Source organism: Octodon degus, unplaced genomic scaffold (assembly GCF_000260255.1).
Source record: "Octodon degus isolate 3935 unplaced genomic scaffold, OctDeg1.0 scaffold00222, whole genome shotgun sequence".
NCBI classification, from domain to species: Eukaryota; Metazoa; Chordata; class Mammalia; order Rodentia; family Octodontidae; genus Octodon; species Octodon degus.
This window is the reverse complement of record NW_004524798.1, coordinates 514,803-521,503: the sequence shown is the minus strand read 5'-3', so window position 1 is coordinate 521,503 and position 6,701 is coordinate 514,803.

Genomic DNA, 6,701 nt, shown 5'->3' with positions numbered 1-6,701 from the left:
AGTATGGCCATCTTCACAATGTTGGTTCTTCCTGTTCAGGAGCATGGGATATCTTTCCATTTTCTGAAATCCTCTAGGATCTCTTTTTTAAGAGTACTGTAATTTTCCTCTGATATGGTTTAAAACACAATGCATAAAATAAAATCTATGTTAACAGGCACATATGTATGAAGTGATTCGTGAAAGTAATGTTGAGCTGGAAGAAAGTAATGGCACTATAAGTGTATATTATTTAGTTAAACTGGTATCAAACTGTGTACTAGACTCAAAATAGATTTCTATAGGTTAAGATGTTAACTATACTCCCCATAGTAGCCATTAGGAAATAACATAGATATATATAGAAAGAGAAATAAAGAAGAAATTTTAAAAGTACACTTGAAAAAAAACGCACTCTACCTGAACCAAACACACCTAGAAGAAAGTACTGAGGGAACCGAATGAGAGGGGAAAACAATGTAAGCCACAGAGAAAACAAAATAGTACAATAGAAGAAATCAAGTTTTCATTATCAGTAATTACTTTAAATACAAATGAATTAAATTCATCAATTAAAAGTTTAGAATGGGTGGTGCCAGAGCCACATACCAGTGTACTGCTTTCAACTTAAATTACGATGCATTTCTACTACTCTGTTACAGTTAAGGTTCTAGTGCTTTCTGTAATAAATGAGAAGTTCAGAAGCAGCCTTTCTGTGGAGAAGAAGAATAATTGTGTGCAAAATAGAGAAGATCAATTATGTGACAGCTTTTGTGTTGGGAGCAGTAGAAGCTTGAGATCAATCAAGGTCAGCCTCAAAAACAGGCCTGAGCTAAGTCACATGAATAAGATGCCCCAGTCTCAAGAACTCAGCACACCTAAGGCAAATTTCATGAATAAGCTGCTCTAGGCTCAAGAACACTGGGCACCTGAAACAAGCCACATGGATAAGCTATTAGGCGGAGAGCTTTCACATGATAGTCAACCTCCCAAGTATATAAATAAGTGTGCTGTAGCCACTGAGGTCTCTCCTCTCTCTTCCTCCTTCCTTCCCATCAGGAGAGAGGGCTCCATACAGCCAGAGTTTTCTGTAAAGAAAAAAAAAGAAAGAAAAAAAAGGGGGGTTCTCACTAGCACTAGAGAGAAAAATGGGCTCATTAGTGCCAAAAGAGCAAAACAGGCTTATGAGAAACAAAAGGGAAAGAGATGCATCAATTTTATCAAATGTTAAAAATGAGGTGAATGGGTTCTCAAGAACAACAAATGTATATACAAATCCTCATCCTATTATGGATTTCCATATTTACTTTTCTTCTGTGGACCCAAATGAGGGAATGTCTCAATGGTTGTACCCATGTTCCTATTGACATGACCATAGAGGATTCTGCTTGAAGCACTATTTTAAGGCCAAGACCTGAGTAGAAAAGGAATCATAAGGCAGCAGCCCCATCTATAGAGCTTAAACCCTTTGCTCAGTCAGGTAAGGAAGGAATGGCAGAGGGCAAAAAGGACCTTTCTCCACTAGAGGAGTATGTCTCTGTAGCTTCAGTTTCACAGCTGCCCATGGAAAACTGACAACATTAATTGCCTCATAAGCAGCAGCTTCTGATTCTTCAGCACAGAGAAACTTTGCTGCATCATAGGCCAAAATTTCTACCTCTCAGGGAGTAGAAGCATCCTCTCTTTCTCCCTTGCAATTGGCCTTAAAAGAAGCCAGACAGGAGAGTCCATGGAGGAATTTCAACACATCTGCCCTATTGTTGAGCTACAAATTCTTAATAATCAAGGACAACATCTTCAGGAAACCATACATGTTAAGACCCTAAAGGAATTAAAACAAGCTACTGCTATCTATGGCGCCACGGTCCCTTTTACCTTAGGTTCATCAGGGCTTATAGAACAACAAGTTATGACCCCAAATGTTTGGAAAGGAATAGCTAAAGCATATTTTTTTTTAATTGTGCATGGATCAGGACATTCACAATGCTGCTCACAACATAGCCGTTACAAAAGGTATGTTAACTGGAAAGGTGCCTTTGTTGCCACAAATAATCAACTAACTTTTGAATTTCAAGTATATGAACAATTAAAATAGCTGCCACAGGGCTTTGAGGGAACTTCCTTCAAAGGGTGAGATGAACCTTAATTTGACCTCTATCTGCTAGAGTCCTGATGAGTTTTTGCAGTATTTTGTGGCAGACCTATTTCAGGCTAGTGAGAGGATTGCCAACAATTCAGAGGCTAACAAATTAATTGTTTAACAAATGGTCTTTGAAAGTACAAATAATGGTATAAAGAGGTGTTTTGAGCCCATAAAAATGGGCTACACTGTCTGAGATGATTCAAATTTGTGCAGACAGTGACCCCTCGTATGTTCAGGGGGCTGCTTTGGCAGCCGCTATCACTCAGGCTATTCATCCACAGCCTAGAGGAAAAGGAAGCAACAAAGTTGCTTGTTTCAGCTGTGGAGGCAGGGGTCATTTTGCTGAACACTTCCTTGATACATGGCAAACTTGTCAAATATACCCCCCTATCATATAATACATCATAACTCCATGGACTGACTGTTAATATGGGGGAGGATATAAGGTGAAAAATGTCCAGAATGCCCTTCTACATCCTTCCAAGTTAACTATTTAGCACTTCTACTAGGGTGAGAAACACTGCCCACCCCATGTAGATCTGGAGTTGCTACATCCAGGGCCAACTAATGGACAACACAGCCATTATTCTTTCCTTCTACAAAACCTCTTATATGTACAAAGTGTAGATGAGGCAAACATAGGGCAAATGAATCTGGATCCAAAATTGATGTGGAAGGCCAATCCATTCTAGAAAACTTCCAGTGGGGCCTTTCCTGACCACACTCAACAGTGAGGGTGCTTTCCTAAATCTCTCACCAGACCTACTCTCTGCCACCAAACATGTCTTTGTCTTCTGGGGAGCAACAGAAGACAATGAAGGCTTGGACCTCAGTCTCTCTTCCAGATTCATATTAACTCGTGAAATGGGACCCCAGGCTATTCCTACCAGAGTTTATGGACCTTTGCCTCAAAGAATAGTGAGACTTCCTGATAGGCCACAGCAGTCTTATTTTAAAAGGTCTCCAGGTTTTGCCTGGTGTCATTGATGCTGATTATACTGGGGAAATCAAAGCTATAGTTCAAACTATTCAACACACTGTTCAAGTGTCACCAGACTCTCATATTGCTCAATTGGTTTTTCTTCCTTTGACAAAAACTGGAAAGTCTATAAATAGGGAAAGAGAATCCAGAGGTTTCAGGTCTTCAGATGCTTATTGGGTTCAACAGTTTAAACAGGATTATCCCAAGATGGAATTTATTATTGAATGAAAAACATTCAAAGGGCCCTTAGACACAGGTGCCAGTGTTTCAGTTGTTACCCAGTGCTGTTGGCTTATGGCATGGCCCCTGGATGTAGCAACTACAGATCCACAGGGGGTGGGCAGTGTTTCTCTCCCTAGTAGAAGTGCTAAATGATTAACTTGGAAGGATGCAGAAGGGCATTCTGGACATTTTTTCACTTTATGCCCTCCCCAATTTACCAGTTAGTCTATGGGGTTGTGTTGTGGTACATGATATGGCAGTACATTTGGCATGTCCTAAGTCTTTGGTGACTCATTGGATGTTACAACAAGATTTCATTCCCACTCAAGGTCTTGCTAAAAACCGTCAGGAAAGGAGAGAACCTCTTCCAGTTATCCCCAAATAGGACCATTTTGCCATAGGCTACTAAGCTTCACATTTACAACAGGGGCCTTGATTTTTTTTCTCCAGCATCATGGATGGTGTCCAAGATAACCTGAATGACCCTATTTGTGTTGACAAATGACCCCTCATTCAAGAGAAGCTTATACACTGGTTAATGAACAGATGATAGCAGGGCAGTTAGAATTTTTCAATAATCCTTGGAATTTTGCAATTTTCATAATAAAAGAGAAGTCTGAAAGGTAGAATTGTTACAGAATTTTTGAGCTATTAGTCATACCATGGAACTTATGGGAGCACTTCAACCAGGATTGCCCAGTCCCTTAGCTATTCCTTTACATTTTTCTCTCATGATGATTGATTGATTGATTGATTGATTGATTTGGTACAAGGTCTTGCAACACAGCTTGGACTTGTAGTGCTTCCCCTCTCTCAGCCTCCCCTGATTGGATTACAGGCGCACACCACCAAGCCCGCTTTCAGTGGCTGGCTCAGCATGAGGCTGGGACAACGTGTGGTATCAGGGATCGAACCTCGGTCCTTGCACTTGCCAGGCAGGTGCTTAGACCACTGAGTATCTCCCCAACCCTGGTGATTAATTTAAAAGACAGATTTTTTACAATCCCTCTCCATCCTCAAGATAAAAAAGTTGTACCTTTAGTTTACCCCCTCTTAACGATCAAGCCCCTATGCACCGTTTCCAGTGGCATTGTCTGACACAAGAATGGCAAAATAGTCCAACCCTATGTCAAGAGTTTGGGGGCTGCAGCCATCTTATCAGTTTATTAGGCCCATACATGTGCTTATTCATTACATGGGTGATATTCTTCTAGCACATGAATCCTCATCCATCTTGCACCAGATATTTATCAAATTGGATGATGCCCTTTGTAATGTAGGCCTTGTGGTAGCCCCCCAAAAAGTGCAAATTATCACACCATTTTCATATTTGTGTCACTTTATTCAACAGAGATATTTTGTGCCCCAAACTATTCAGATCCAGGTTAATCATCTTCCAGCCTTAAATGATTTTCAGACTTTACTTGGTAATATTAGTTGGCTCCAACCAACTCTTAAGCTAACAACTCATGATTTAGCCCCTCTCTTTGACATTCTTTAGTAAAAGGCAAAAGATTTATACCATCTGAAGAGAAACCAGAGTATTGACATTCTTAAAGGGAACCTGGCCCCAACCTCTCCAAGAGCACTTAAATCAGAGATTAAAACTGCCTTGGAAAAGTTAATCTGGTTGGGCTGGTGAGATGGCTCAGTGGTCTAAAGCACCTACTTTGAACAAGCTTAGCAAAGCATAGGGACCACGGTTCAATCCCCCAGCACCACATGCCAGCCAGCGCTGCCCCCTGGTGGGCTGAGCTGGTCACACACACACACACACACACACACACACACACAAATAAATAAAATTAAAAAAAAAAAGTTAATCTGGCCCTCTCTAAAGCTCAACTCTTAGAGGTGAGCTGTCTTTGCCAATGTTTTAAATTATTTCCTCACTTAGCATATGCCCGCTGGGGTCTTTTAGCAGTCTCATGGACCTCTACAATGGCTACATATGCCAAATGCTCTACATACAACCATTATTCCCTTTTATGATGCTGGATGAGGACTAATTATACATGGTCAGATGCATGATATTCAGCTTTTTGGACATGAGGTACAAAATATTGTCATTCCTTTTTCTTCTGTTCAATATCACTGGTTATGGCAATTCTTGTCCTTTTGGCAAACTACATTATCTAACTTCCATGGTGTTATTGATTGTCATTATTCCCCAATTCAAATTAATTAAAGCTGTTTCCTTCACATCCTTTGTCTTTCCTTCAAAAATAAACTCAGTTCCCATAGCCAGAGGTGTCTCTGTTTTCACAGATGGTTTCTCTTCAGGCAGAGGGCATTATGTAATGGCCTCCTCTTCCCAAATACAAGATACAGATCTTTTCTTCTGCACAGAAGACTGAATTCCAACCTGTTATGTGGGTCTTATAAGATCATTTATTCACTTCAATTAATCTTTTTATAGAAAGTGCTTATGTTTGTGGTATGATGTACCACATTGAAACTACCAGCATTTCCACTAACCAGGAAGATATTTTTCATTTGCTTTATACTCTCTAATTAGGCATTCAGTCATACCATCTTCCATATTTTATTGGTCATTTATGTCCCCATTCCAAATTATCAGGGCCTCTTACTAAGGGAAATGCTACTATAGACAGATTGCTAGCTGCTGCCACTGTTGCTCACTCAGATACTATGCAATAGGCTTCTACCTCCCCTGCCATTTTCTATCAAAATGCTTCTGCTTTGCTCAAACAGTTCCTTTTAACTTGCAGACAGGCTTGACAAATTGTTAAACAATGTTCCTCCTGAGTAATACTTCTTCCTTCATTCCCTATGGGGGGTCAATTCCTGAGGGTTGTACCTGAATTATCTCTGGAAAGTTGATGTCATTCATATTCCTCAGTTTGGCTTTCTATGCTGGGTCCACGTTTCAGTGGATTCTTCCTCAGGATTTATTTTTGCTTCTTCCCACACTGGTGAAGCAGCTAAATATGTCGTAGCTCAATCCTTGGATGCCTTTAGTACCCTTGGCTGCCTGGATGCACTTAAGACTGACAATGGCCCAGCTTGTACAAGGGCTGCTTTCCAAATGTTTCACAAACTATTCACATTTCCCTTATCATGGGAATTCTTTATAACCCTGAAGGTCAAGGAATTGTTGAACATGCTCCCCATGCACTCAAAATTAAAATACAAAAACAAAAAAGGGAATCCTTCTCTACAAAATGCACACTTCATAACAGACTTCACTTGGAGCTGTATTCTATTAACTTTCCAAATACTACTAAGGATGGGACTATAGCAGAAGAAAGATAATTCAACCAGGTAAAGAAAAAGTTAGGAAGGGTCCTTTGGAAAGATCTTTATACTAACAATAGGGCCAGGGAGATAGCTCAGTAGAATAAGCACTTGCCT